The following is a 15,034-nucleotide window of genomic DNA, read 5'->3' as shown; positions in this document are numbered from 1 at the left end:
GGTAATTTCCCCAACTCAACCCAATTTTTAAGTATTTATGATATACTAAAATATGCAAATTGCTGCTTATATATTAATCCTTTCATACTAGTCCACGATGTCAGCTGATTCTGTTTTTTCTGTGTGTTCTTCACGCTGCTTTCCAGCTTAGGAGCTCAAACAAGAACAGGGCCCAACACCTGCACGGCAATTTTTGACCAAATATTTGCCGAGTACTTCAAGCAACGAGCCCCCTTGGCCAATTGTGTCTCCTGCTGTTGCTGTTCGCCTTGTCTGGCGCAACAAAAAATCAATTTCGGGCACATTACCAAGCCTGGCAACTTGATTTTATTATTTACTCGTATTTGCCGTTTGACAGATTCGCCTGGCTGCCCTGAAAAACAGAAAGAAAGCCCGAAAATTTCAAGCGCAGTCTGGGAAAATGGGAAAGCGAGGGGCTTTAAAATTGCCCAAGGGGGCCCAAGTAAAATGACTGCAGTGCGCCTTTCGCAAGGAGCAGATAAATCGAAATAATAAGAAAGAACAAGCTCAGCCAACATACACAAAAAAAAGAAAACGAAGACTGGTAAAACGAGGCGAAATCCATGTATGTTTGCTCACAAATCTTGGGCAAATAAAGCTGGAAAATTCAGCAGGGAAAAGTGGGAAAAGCGGGTAAGTGCGGCTGGATTTTACGTTTTCATTAGAGACTGTCTCGGGGAATCCTTTACTCTTACCAGAGGGAGGGAGATCCCAGTTTACTGCAACTTTATCCCATTTTACAAACTACTTTAGGCAATTGATTGTGTGTGTGCGCGAGTGTGGGTATCGGAGTATCTGCTGGTGTGAGCATCTGAGTATCTGTGTATCTAAAAGGTGCCGGCGACTGAGCCAGCGCTTTTTGATGTCTCTGCTGTGCGCCTTCTTTATTTTTTATTCCTCGCTGCTACTCTTTGCTCTTACACGATTTCATTTACTTTGTGCAGCACAAAGCCTAAGCACTCTATGTGTGGGTGTGAATTGCCGGGCGTAACTGTGTGCTCTGCGCTGTGTGTGTGTGCGTATCTGTGTGTGTGTCTCGGAGGCAATGAAGTGCATTTGAAGCGCACTTGATGCACGTACGGCACGCAGCGTCTTTTTAGACGTATTGTAAATGACTGCAGTGGGCGGCAAAGGGGCGTGGCGTGTGAGGACAGCGCGGTTCGTTAGTTTGACACACACCCAAACACCCACCCACCCACACACAGCAAAGGGGTAAAGGAGAAAGCAGAGAGAGTGCCATACAGACAGACAGGAAGTGAGTGTGTGTGTGGGCGTCTGTTTGATAAGTGGCAGCAATTTTTTTTGCCCCCCGTCAGCTCTTTTCTACTTTTCTTTCTCTTTGTTGCTGCACGGCACGAAAATGTCACCTTAAATGATCTGTCAGTGGGTGTTGTATCGAATCAGTTTAAGATGGTCTGTAACATTCGACGAAGCATGACAAATACGATAAAGAATAATGATATCATTATGAGAACCCAAAAAAGCTTATCGAAAGTTAAGTATAATTATTTTACTGCCTATTTCTTGGACTTTAATAACGAAAGTTAAGGGATAAAGCTGCAATACAATTGATAGAATTTCGATATTTCCGATAATAAGTTTTATATTCATCCTACCGATTTTACCTATTTTTTGATTTAATAACATTTCGAGCAGCTAGATTAAACTAAAGATGAAGAAACCTAATGCCAAATAAGCATTAATATAGAGAAAAGTCGACGATCTATTGTTATTGCTATCGATGTGTTTGCAGCTTTATTAAAGAATTAGATATTTTTCAAGCAATTCTTGCTTTCCCTTTTCTCGTTTACTGTCTTTCGCGATCACCATTTATATTTAGGAGCTATCGTCATCAGTTTATATATGTCCGATGTGGAACACCTATTGTTATGTTTTTTTTACCGTGCACTGCTCTGTTGCTCTTCGTTTTTCTTTTCTCCGGCTGACACTACGTCACCTCCTTCAACCATCCTTCAGCGTTCCGCACCCAGCATCCAGCTCACTGGAAAACCAGCATTCAGTCGCCAGTCTCCAGTCTCCAGTCGCCAGCATTCAGTCTTCCGCCTTCAGCCTTCGTTCTGCAACGGGGCCACTAATGAAATTGTTAATTTTTGTTAGCAAAGTCACGTACACGATGTGTTGATGACGCTGAAGAGCCGTCGACGCTGACGCCGCTGGCAATTGGCCCGGGCCAAGGAAGATCCATCCCAAGATGGCTGATGGGATGGGGACGGGGATGATGCAGAGATGAGGATGGGCATGGGCCTACAGCACTCATAAGTTAAATGGCCCTTGTAGTTTTTATGGCCTGCCTTCGACAAATTGCTGGCTGGCTTATTTATGAGCAACAGCTTTCCATTAGCATTCGATTACTTATGGCGAATCGCGAATCGCCGAAAGTTTCAAGTGATTTGTATGTTGCAGCAGTGTGTAGCAGTAGTACTATATATACGGAATGGAATGGACATAGACGGGGCGCACGTGCAACATACAGCAGGAAAGACATCAACAGCCAAAAAGCGAAAAAGTCGCATTGCAGCTATTTCTGTTACGCTTGCCAACTGCTGCCAAAAATAAGGTCCTGCCATTAATACCGTTTACCTCTTGGTATCCCAGTCGTCCTTTTGCCATCCTTGTTCCGCTGCCTTGGCACGTAGCCATTGCAATTGTTGTTCGGTGTTGCATGTTGCTGTTGCTGTTGCCATTGCCATTGCTGTTGCCCAAATGCGAATTACGTATACGCCAAGTGGCCCGCTGGCTGCTTGCCTGACTGTTTCGCCTCAGCTGAGTTCGGTTTGCATTTGTTTGGCATTGCATTTTATTCGGGATGCCTTTCTTTCCCATTTCTTCTGCTTTCTACTGGCTGGCTCCCCTTGTTTTTGTATATTTTTTACCATTCGAGCCATTGTCCTTATGCACAAGTGCAGAACGAAACGAAACGTAACAAAACTGAGCACTGAAGGCGCACTGTGGCCAGCGAATTGTGCTCCTTTGTTGGGACCGCATAAATTAGAATGCATGAAATTTCATTGCAGCAGCAACCAGAAACAGCACCAACAATTAAGTGGGATTTGTGGAGCACATGAGCGGGGCGGGTTTAAATTTGAATTTGAATTTTTATGGCACACTTGCAGGCGGGGATTACAGATGTCGACGTCTTGGTTGGCTGCCCTCTCATCACTTTTTCCCCCCCTTCTTCGGCCTTGCTTTTTTTCAATTTGCAGTCTGCGTAGCTGGCCATTAGGATGCGGGAGTGCTGGCCTGCTTACACGTAATCTCTTTAAATACACAATAAATAATGGCATGGAAATTTGCATGAAAAGCCCAACCGGAACAATGTGCGATATGCGGGGGAGCGCAAGGAGTGGGCTTCTCACGTATTTTCGGGGCAATCATGAGCATGCCATAATGCCTGTGACCACGACTATTAAATCAACACGCGGCGCCAGGCCAAAACATTGGCCCAAATGGCAAAGCGCTGCCAACAATGTAGCTCGCTGGGAATATTACAATATACGTAGTATACGTCCGCACACCACACACATTGTGCTACACCGTACATGTGCGTATGAGAATATATATTTGCCATGATTTATTATTATTCCGTGCGGTTGTTCTTCTCGCTTTTTTTGCTGCCGTATTCTGCTATTATTTAAATTTTAAATAGCTGCAAAGTGCAGACACACACATGCTGGGTACTCGTAACTCGTAACTCCCACTAGAGTGAATTTCGCTGTGGCCATTAAAACGTTTGCCTTTTCAGCTGCTGCTGCTGTTGCTGCTGCTGCTGCTGCTACTTTAGCTGCTGCTGTTGTGTCATTATTATTATCGCTCATTGTTTGCTGGCATGTTGTTGTTTGGCAGCCATTTTGTGGTAAATAGAGTCGTTTAAATGCATACACACACCCCAGCCCACACACAGCCAGCGAGATTTTATAATAACATTCATAATGCAACGTTTGCATGTCATTCGCAACAGCAACGGCAACAGAGGCAGCAGCAGCAGCAGCAACAGCAACGGGAAATGCAACACGCAAATTGTAATTCGCGTAGCATACTTTCCAGGGCACTCGCCCTCGAGGGTTAATGCAATCAGAGTGCAGGCGAAAGGCACTGTGCCACACGCCAGCTAATGGAGGCAGCCGAATCCCGGGGATTTAATAAACTATGCAAAGTTCAGGTCTGCGACAGCCCCCAGCCTTCGAGCTCATTACTTGTCAGCCCGCGACGAGTATGTGTCCGGGAGCTCAGCGGATTTTCCGCCTGCCAAGTACCAATCATTTGCCACTGGCTCTATCGATTTTCCCGGCCCGAAAGACAAAAGTTATTAGCGCCCCGAGACAGGGGAAAAAATTGAAAATGAAATATCAGAAGGTAGATTTCATTATCATTCTGCGAGGCATTCGGAGTTTTGGGTGTTGGCCGTGCTGCAGATTGCAGCTGCGACTCCGGCTGCAGCAGGCAGGGAAATCAGGCCAGAACAAGGCCAGGAAAATCCAAGGAAAGCCGGAGCATTTTTATTTTTGCACGCTTCGCTGAGAGGACGAGGACGAGGAGAAATAACTGCCATTGTGCCGGGGCAACGAAAATAGAATGGCAACGAAATAAAACAAATAGAAATTTATTGCCTGGAATTTATGACGATTCTCGTTCCGCCTTCACCCCCATGCACTCAAATTGCCTGCATGTGGCCTGGAGTCAAATGTTTAAAATTAAAAGGCAAAAATGCTAGGGAGCGGAGCAGTTGCCGAGAAGATTTTATGGGGGAACCACTGACATTGACTGAACTCCCAGCGAAATAAAATGCATCTCAAAACTAGTTGTTTAGATCAAAACCGATCGAAATGAGGGGAAAACCCATGTGAAGAAACCATAAATATTGAAAGCAAGGGGGCTGTAAAAATAGTTATAAGAAACGTTAGTGCACTTAGGATTTGTGGGCTAGGCTAATAAAAAATCAATTATATGGATTTTTATTGCGAGCTCTTAAGAGTCAGTTCATAACTGCAGCTTTGATGTTGAAAATATTTTAAATATATTTTAATAGGAGAGTTACTGAGGGCAAAAGCGTTTCTTAGCCCATAATATTATGAATATCTTTATTAAGAATTGAAAGTTCTAAGTTCAAGAGTTTTGGTAAGTATACTTTTTGACATATGACAGCCCCGCATCCTGACTTATTCCTGCAGAGGCGAGACCTGTCCGATAATTAAGGCAGCCTTCCCGAGCAGACCTTAAATGCATTTTCATTTCGCCCGGCTCTCAAGATGGCCCTGGCTTTAGATTTGCTGGCACATGTTCAAGTGCTATTCCCTTGGCCCGGGGTGTGCCACTCTTTTTGTCTTTTCGCTTCCGCTGCTGGTGGCGAATTCAGCTGCCAAGTGCCAAAGTTCTGCCAGGCGGCACTTAAAATGCATTTTGCTTCTTGGCCAGTGCCCATCTACCAGACACCAGCCACCCTATTCCGTCTCCCAGCGTCTAATTCGATTAAAATGTTGTAAATTATTGCACTTGCATCGGGGGCACCAGCACCACCGCATGTACGTCTTGGCCGTGTTATATAATGCTTTATTGAATTTGCAATTCGAGGGGGGGCGGCAGCTCCCCCAAAATGGAAAATGTGTTTTCAATGAACGTTTTTGTGCGTTCGCCCATAAATCTCTGCCGATGGCCTGGCCAGAGGACATGTATAAAGCACACACTCCGCACTCCGCACCCCTGCCTCCTTGAAAAATGGCATTGCAATTCCCTGGCACTGGCAGACGAAGATCGAGCCACTATACACATTCAATTGCCAAATAAATGCGTACGGTCGTAACTTAAAAATCAATTTTGCCTCATCGCAGCAGAAGCAGCAGCAGGCAGCATACATAATGCATCCATTCATTTAGTCATTTGCGCTTTTGAAGTATGACAGGAGTGATATGGGGGATTCGGGCGCTCGGGACGCACATGGGGAATATCAAAATTGTTCTGAGCCCGGCAATCAAATGTGGTAATTTAATTTATTGTTTATTTGCCATGAATCAAGGGGGCGGTGAGCTAGGGGAAAGGCAGGGAAAAGAAGGAGCATCTGCCGCATAAATAAATAATTTGTGTCCCTGCTGCAGTCATAAACAGAGCAAGTCAGAGTCAGCCACCGAGTCAAATTGATATTAATGATTGTTTGCTCGGGCAGCCGGAGTATCCTGAGGCCTCAGGCCAGTTACCTTACCTCGTTTCGCAGCCAGAAGTCCAGAGTCCAGAATCCGGTTTATTTCCCAGCCCCGTCTTATCTGCAAATATCAGAGTGATGGACAAACAGGAAATTAGTGGAGTATTCAGTGATTACACGCATCGCATTAAGCGGACGGCTGCTTTTGTTGCGGTCAGCCGTCGAAAAGTCAATCAACTTAATTACAAATAAATAAATATTTTAATTAAAAATCAATCACGGGCGCAGGCCGGGGCAGGGGGTGGAAATTAAAATTCAATTGAGTGCGGTTTTTATTTTTCGCCGCTGCGCCCGTAGGTGCGAATAATCCGCAGACGCAGCGCTGTGATTATTCATGTTTCATTGAGCAATTTCCAAGGAAAATATTGCATGCATAAATCATTGCATTGTTTTTAGATACTTGCACCTGCTGGCCACCGTTTCGGTGGCAGTTGCAGCTGCAGCTGCATAATTGTATGCGTACACAGCATTTATTATTTATCGCCTCGGGAAAGGACGCGAGTGTCCTTTGCGGCAAGCGGTTGTCCTCGCCAACCGGGCGATAATGGGAGCAAGTAACTTTTAATTTTAATTTAAAATGCAGTTTGCCCTGTGCATGCGTGTGTGCACACACCACTCGGCAGTGCCACGCCCCCCCCCCCCCCCCATCCAACCAGCCGCCCACTTGTCTGTGTTTATTCACGAAATGAGTTTTAAATTAATGCGATTTTGTTATTTATGAGCGGGAGCCACGCGGCGTATACGCAATGTTAACTTAAAGCCTGCCCATTGACTTGTGCCCCTTGCGTTTGTGCCCAGATTCGGCCTATTTCCGTCTCTTTCGCCGCCCCTTCGCCCCTCTCGTTCGCACACAAACAATTGAACTAATTTCCCAGCAGGCCTTGCCAGCCTTTCGCATCGAATTCGGATCTAAATTGCAAACAAATCAATTGCTGGCCGCAAACAGGAAATCACCAAATGCAGTTAGAGAGAGAGAGGGATATAAAAAGGGTAGAAAGAGAGGGCGACACAGGAGCAGAAAGAGACGGAGAGCACACACAGAGAGCTCGCAAATTGCATTGCATTTCATTTTCCGTCTGAGTTTAAACTCATTAAATATGCAATAAATATCCAAGCTGCAAAGTGGAAATGAATACATTTGCTGCCTTGACACTGTCCCATCCAACATTTTCACCTCGCCCGCTCTGTCCTCATTTGAAATTCTAATTGTTTCGCAAATTCATCAATGAATCCCCGCTCTTTGCTCTCATCTGCGACCCTTCGATTACATTACCATTGGATTTCCGCAATTGATTTAAATGTGTTACGTCAGACAGGATTCGAACTCTTTGTTTGCCAATTGATAATAAATTGTAGCTGTCAGTAATTTTAATACCGTGTGTCTATCACAGGGCCACGCCCCCTGCCAGACCGCCCACCTTTGATGGATATGCTACGTCCTCAATGTATGAGTATGGTTGAAAAAAGGCCCTAAAATGTTTTGTGAAAAACTGTTGGAATTAAACGCTTTGATTGCCAAAAAAATCTATAGAACAAGATAAAATGATGCTTTGCATTTGGGGCATATGTTGCGATTCGCGGAATTTTTGTATTTAATTGAATTAATGTATATTTGAATGGACACACGAAGAATAGGATTGTATAAAGTTCATTAATGAATTCAATTGGAATTACCAAGATTGAAAATAACCAAACATTTTACAAAGCAGTAGAAAACTTACCGCTAAATATATAATATTTAGCTAAACAAAATCTGTACATCCTTTCATTGATATGAGAATATATAAAAATATATAATATTTGCACAAAACATACATGTTCGCATTAAAAAATTTTATAGAGAAATAAGAAAACCTCAAAAAATAATATTTAGCTGAACACAATGTTTTGTGGAAGCAATTGTTTTAAGAACCAAAGTAAAAGATACCTTTCCGGGAACTAAATATGCAAATAAAGTGAAATATTCTAAGAAAATGTATTGTACAAGTGCGGGAATTCATCCACAGATATTCCGATACAGATTGATGGCTGAAAAGCTGCCGTATCTGCCGGGTCCTATGCAAATCGGTGGCAGTATAATTCCAGAAATTGCGGTAACCTTAAGGCCAAGTTTTGGGCCGCGTCATCCCACGCACTTCCGGCGGCGAAAGGTGAAATTTGAAATTTCGGAGGGCATCAGGAGCCAAGTGTTTGAGTGTCTGAGTGCCTGAGAGCGGCACGCAACTTGTGGCAGGCAGTGGGGCGTGACAGGATGACAGGCGAACGCCTCGAGCGGCACAAGGCAACGCTCCACTGCAGCTGCTCCGCGAATCCACCATCCGCCATTCGCCACGCCCCTGGGGGCTTCGGACATTTCCGTTTCCGCTTGGCCGAGAGACACAAAGCGCGCTCAGAGTCAACATTTAGCAAGCCATTTGATACAATCAATGATGTTTTGCTGGCGCAACGAAAATAAACCCAATTGGACGGGGCGGAATCTCTTCTCTATAATCACTCACATCCGAGGGAAAGGCCAAGGAAAATGAGGAGGAAAACCTGTTTGCTTTTCGGGCCTTTCTGGCCTTGGGCGTGGTGGCCAAATTGTGTGGCACTTTAATTTGCGTGTGCCCAGCTCGCGGCGCGTTTAATGATGCGTGAGGGAGAAAAATCCACAATACCCAGAAGGAACCAGGGAGCAAGTCGCCAGCCAAATGCCAGGAGACACGTGCCGGCGATGGGAAATTAATGGAGCCTCGAGTTTACAGGAGCTTGCACTAATTAAAACCGACTGGGCCAAAATGCACAGCCAAATAAGGCGCTTAGTCGTGTTGCGAAAACGGCAAACTGTCGCCAGCAAGCGGCGCCCAAGATCTTTGTGCCACCAAAAAATACAAGAATGAAGGAGAACCCCTCGGCTTTGTGCAATTATGATAATAACAATGAGGCGTAGTCAACGCCTTTTTGTCTGGCAAATGGAATGTTGCAAAAGTTTTGCGAGTGCATAATTTTGGAAAGGAGAAAAAGCCTCGGAATCCGGGATCTGGAATCTTTCGTTTTGCAGTTTGCAGTTTGCTCTGCCCTGCTGGCCAGGCCTCACACACATAATGAAATAATTGCTGCGACAGCCAGGCATTGCCAACGATTTTAATATGGCCGACTAGAAAGTTTTCCTTGCAGCGGCGACATAATTTAATAAGCCGTCTGTGCCGGCTGCAGTTTTCCTTTGCCATTCCTTTCGAGTTTATGTGGCATGCGGAATATTCAATTTTCACACACAGCTAGGCGCACACACGACGCACACACACACTCCCTGCCGAAAATCGCAAAAACTTATTTTCAAGCCATTCTTTTCGGGGCGGCTTAACTTAATTGCCGAGAGCTGCAGACCATAAACTTGAGCTTATTGGCAGCCGGATAAACTTGGCTTGTAATTGAGCCCGAGAGCCCGAAGGTCCGGAAACCCGGGGCAAACAGATAAAAGCGGCTCCTTGAGTCGCCCATTTGCAGCTAATAAATTGTGGATGCGATGGCGATGGGAGGTGGCATCCCGAACATCCCCTACATATGCATTACATGTGTAATTTGTAACGAAATTAGAAGTTTGCTGCGGCAAAAAATAACGAAGAGGAATGCAGTGCCAGGGAAATGAACTGAAACTGCTGCCTCTTCACTTGCCAAGACGATGGATGGCGAAAGTTGAGTCTCTGGCCAGATTAACTTGTACCCAAGCAAACATGGCCAGCCGCCCCTCTTCAAGCCCCCCTCCGTCTGCAAATGCAGTTGAAGAAATTGAAAAACTTTTCACTCGTTCTCCGTATCTCAGTGCTTCATTGCTGCATTCTCATCCGTCAGTTGGCAGGGAAAATTGTTGAAAAGGAGCTGAAGAAAAAAGAAAATCGCAAATCCACTCGCACACACATGCACATACGCCCCCGCCACGCCCCCGCTGCATTGGCAACATGTGTTGCTCAACGCCCCCAGTTGTACAACGGCTCGTATACGTTATGTGCTTATGTGCCGCACGATGTACGTTTTGGGTGCTGAAATTACACAACTTGACTGCTATAAAATTCAAATTAACTCCTCGCCCAGCCAAGGCTGCTGCTTTTTGCAGTCTGCCAGCGTGTTTTATGCTGCCTCCTAAGGCCAAAGGGACGAGGGGCGAAGGGAAGTCAGCCCGGATTCACTCTAATATGAAAAACGAAAACAAATCTTAATTAAAAATTATTGTTGACATTTGGCGCAACGCGCACAGGACCCTTCCCTCCCTTCAAATACTTTTTTCTCGGCTCTCATTCATAATGTCTGCAAGCACAGTTGTCAGTGAAATTGTAGCAAAGTGTTAGACATTTAAATAAATCTCTAAATCATTTTTAAAATGTTCAAATTGTATTTCATAAAATTTATATTTAATTTTTTATGGATATAAAGTTACGATTTATAATCTAAAGAATTTGATTTATATTCCATTTAAGTTTTATATTTTTTTAAAGATATACATTTAAATCCTTTAAGAATATACTTACCTAAATACGATCATATCACAAAATGAAATTAGAAATATACTATTTCGCATTTGATGTTTGTAAAATGCATATTTAGTAGGTTAAAACTGTCTCCTTATTATAGGTCCTATAAAAAATATCGATGGGCTGCCATGCTATTATAACTATTATTAAGCTCCCTTACATTACACCCAATTTATAAAAGTTTTGAATTTTTATTTAATTTGTCATATCATTCTCCCTGTTTCAAGTTGTAACTTTTCATAATGCTTTATTTTTTGCTCGTTAATGTTTCTTTTATTTATTTTTTCCAGAATATATGTCTATTTTTTCGCCCCCCGCTGTCTGTGGCTGCGTAATTCAGATAAGTGGGCGGCAAACGAGGCGGCGAAGCAATTAAAAGCCAGCCAGCGCCTTCAACAAGTGTTCCAACGCTGCAGCACACACTCCCACACATTAACCGGAGAATAAATACGCAGGAAATGCGGAAAATACGGGGAAAAGGCCTAATGTTCCCCCATGGTTTTTATGGGGTCCCAGAGGCTGTGGGAGTTGCCGAAGCCGGCGGGCCAGGTGAATATTTCATGGCATGCATAAGGAAGGCGACTCGAATTCCGTCATAATTCGCAGGACAGCTCCCTCGAGGACCAGGCCACGCCCCCGCAGCACCCGCCCCTACCGAAATAAATTCAATAATGGGGATGCGTAATTCGTAATTCGATTGACGAGGGCCACTGGCCTTAAAAGTCAATTAAGGTGGCTTTAAGCCCGAAATGGTGGCCATTTTGAATTTCAAGTCAGCTCCTGGACCCCTTAACCCTTTACCGCCCCCCGGGTGCTGATGGTGGGGGGAACTCGAAAGTTTTGTTGCAGCAAAAGTTTTGTTTAACTTTGTTACGCTTCTATTTTTTATGTGATATTAAGAACGCGTTTAACCCCGTTGCCCTCTCCACGTTTCCAGAGCAACTTTCGGGGCACACACACACAATAAATACATATAATATCCAGTGGATATATATAAATGTAGGGCGCCCTGTCGCATGCAAATAAACATTCAATATACAAGGAGCCAGCAAGTTTGCCTTGTCTTTGTCTTTGTCCTTGTTTTCAATTGGTTTTTATCACTGCATTTTGATTTTCTTCCTCAATGAGTTGCTCAATTGTTTGCCTTGTAGCAACTTGGAAACGAGCAACTTGCAACTTGCAACTGGCAACTCGTGGAGCAAGTTTGCTTTTATTGCATTGTCGTGCGGTTGCAAGTCGCCGAAAGTATGCTTTTAATTTTCCTGCTTGCATGTTTGCCTCGCAGATACAGATACAGAAACAGATGATACTCAAGGGTTAAACGGGGAGCCAGGCTGCCGAAAAACTTAAGCCATTTGGAGTGGCGTGGAAAACTTCCAGCTGATTAAGCCCTAAATTATGTGTCACTTAGGGATGCTTTCGCAGGTGAGATCAATTCTCGGCCCAAACTGACTTGCCAACAAAGGTCATTAAAAGCCAGCGCTAAAATAGAGGAGAACATGCAGCAGCACCGTGTAGTTAGACCATTAAATTGGCCATTAAAACAAGGATCGCGTAATTAGTCTCGGCTACAGCATAACAAACACGAAAACTGGCAACTGGCTGATAAAAGTTTTAGTGCGAACTGTTAGCCATTTAAAAGGCAACTAATTAAAATGAATTGCAATGTACAAGTAGCGGGAGTGCTAATCAAATATTTAGCGGCGGCACCTGGCTAATCTGCAAATGAGGTTGAAAATAATAACTTTAAATAATTTCCAGCGACGAGGGAGGCCAACTGGAGCGCCATTTGCATAAATATATGCTGTATACCTTTCTACGCAGGCCCTTGGCGGTGGGAAAATATAATATTTTTCCGCTTTATTGGCTTCCAAGTGCATGACTTTGGTTTGCTTTCGCCTGGCCGGGCCTAAGCTGCAGAAACTTTTCCACAGGCGCTTTTCCGGCCGCCCTTTCCCCCGCAGCCCATGTACATAGCTGTGTATATATGCGCCAGCGACCTTCGGCGGTGTGAGAAAACGTGCACCTTGCCAACTTGCGAGTGGCACGAAAATAAAAAAGTAGCTGGGGCACAAAGCGAAAGGGGGGCTTATGCAGTTCTCGGTCGCGCCTTAAGCCCAAATTGAAAACTCTCGATACGGAATTATTTGCATAATGCCAAGCGGGCGCATCGAGTCAAATGGAGCCGGGCTCATCCCAGCAGGATCCCCGGTTAGCAGGATCCCCAGAACCGGGATCCCCCCGAAAAAAGTGTTCCACATCCTCTGACAGCGCGCGTTGTTGATTCGCCGAGCGTGCTCGTATTTTACATAACAATTGCTGCCACATTCGCCGCCTTGCCACCCTCCTCCAGCTGCAATCCCCTCTGGAGATTGGAACACAATTGATTTAAATGTTTGCGCACATGTTCCGAGCAGAAGAAAAAGCAAGCGAAAAAATTGCCAAAATTTCGCCTGGGTCCCCATAAAAAGGGACTCCGACGACGTAATATTATGCAAAATGACAGCGGAGGCGACGATGCGGATGTGCGGATGTTGCGGATATTCGCTAGCGAATAAGTGGCTGCGGGGCTGCGGATGCAGATGCAGATGCAATTGTCGCAACATGTCGCGCTGACTGTTGCAGCCTGTGCCCGCTGCAATGCAAAATGCCAGAGAAGGCGACGAGGCGCGGATATTCGCATGCGGATGTGCTGCTGCGGAACTGCAGATGCAGAAGCAGAATGCAGATGCAGTAGCAATTGCAGTTGCCACTGCCAGTCGTATGGGCACGGCGTCAACAACATTTTTCCAACTCAATTACCCGGGCAGCCGCGACGTGTGCGGCATTTGAAAAAGCCAAGTCTCAAGCGGCAAAAGTTGCCAACGATATTGAATTGAGGGGCATTCGGTGGTGGTGGAATAGTTTTAACTCCTCGAGTTTAAAGGCAGTCGAACTTTTGCAGTCCGAACTTTCGCAAGTCGAATTATAAGACAATCAATGTGTTTAAATGTATTAGTTCTTGAAATTCAAATCTTAAACGACTTGCATTTCAGGTTATAGATAAGTAATTGTGAAGTAGTCTTATCTAAAGAAAATTATATTCGTCAATGGTGTTTTAGTCCCCTAAGTTAAGGCTTTTATCAAAATGTGGAAAATAGTTTTTAGGGTTGCACAGACTAATATACCTTTTTAAATTTATTTTTAATTTGTACTAAACACGGTTTCTTTCAAATTATAATGTTTTTTTACTCTGAAGAGCAAGGCAATTCACCAAATTAAAAAGTTTTTTTTAAAGCAACTTAAATGATCCTCTTTAATTTATCTGACTCCTTCTGGCGTATCATTTAGACTGCATCTTTAAGGTAGGCACGTGCTTGCCGAACCTCCAAATCCGGCTTGATATTTGCCTGCCACAAACAGCAGACAGTCAAACATTCTAGGGCAGCACACAAACAACACCTTGCTCTAATAAATACACAGAAAGCAGGTGGAGTGGCCCAACTCCAAGCACCCAATCTCCCCACTCTGAACTCCCACTGGCTAATCACTCATATAAATAAAGCCCACAACAAAGGCGCACCTGCAACTGCCAGAACGGCTTGCATTTGCTGCAAGGACGACAAGGACAGGCAGGATGGGATAGGATTTTCGCACAGGCTCCCAGGTAACCCAGTTAACCCTTCTCGCCGTCGTTTGGCATATGTAAATTATGACAGTGCCAAGTCAGGCACTTAACTCGAATCCGTCTGAGCGCAATATGTGTGTGCGTCTGTCGGTGTGCTCGGATGTCAGTCAGTCAGGCCGGAATATTTGTGCTCAGACCTCGCATCAACATCAACAACATCAGGAGCACCAGCTTCAGCCTCACCAGGAGCAGGAGCAGATGCATCCTCGCCTGCTGATTACAAAAGTCAACTGGGTTCGCTCCCCTTTTCCGCCCCTTTGGCAACCGCACTTTGCGAGTGTTTGCTGGCTGCACTCGAGTGAGCAAATACTTTATTAATACAGTTTTTTGGCCAACGTGTATGCAGTGAGGAAAATATGTTGTGAATTCAAAATGGGGTAGCACAACAAATATGATTAATTTTTAAGTTTATAAACTAAGCTTTCTCGAATGTTTCATTAAAAGGTGGTCCTTCCAGCCCGATAAATAAACTGCTTTAATGCGCGTTTCCCTACTACTCTGGTCTCTTCGTTTTTCCACTGAGATATTAGATTCGCAATTTTGCTATATTTCTCTTAGTGATTGCAGTCTAATGAGCAGCCTGCATTTGGTTTTGCAAGGCTTCAAGAGTTCTTTGCTGTAGTT

The 15,034-nt window shown here is 44.5% G+C and overlaps 1 long non-coding RNA gene across 5 annotated transcripts in view; it reads right to left on the bottom strand.

Annotated features, from left to right (window-relative positions):
* Positions 1-15,034, bottom strand: part of LOC122818190 (uncharacterized) — a 48,602-nt gene that overhangs the window by 1,233 nt on the left and 32,335 nt on the right. For 2 of the 5 annotated variants that reach the window (XR_007764018.1, XR_007764015.1), the window contains exons 4-5: positions 2,153-6,296; positions 1,746-2,099 (exon numbers count right to left, since the gene is read on the bottom strand). This is a non-coding gene — a long non-coding RNA (uncharacterized LOC122818190). Of the gene's footprint in view, positions 1-1,745; positions 2,114-2,152; positions 6,297-15,034 lie in introns of those variants that run through there. The other 3 variants (XR_007764016.1, XR_006367687.1, XR_006367688.2) reach the window with 3 other exon arrangements.

Source organism: Drosophila biarmipes, chromosome 2R (assembly GCF_025231255.1).
Source record: "Drosophila biarmipes strain raj3 chromosome 2R, RU_DBia_V1.1, whole genome shotgun sequence".
In the NCBI taxonomy this organism is placed as follows: domain Eukaryota; kingdom Metazoa; phylum Arthropoda; class Insecta; order Diptera; family Drosophilidae; genus Drosophila; species Drosophila biarmipes.
The sequence above is the reverse complement of the archived record's forward strand: the minus strand, read 5'-3'. Positions and strand labels throughout refer to the sequence as shown.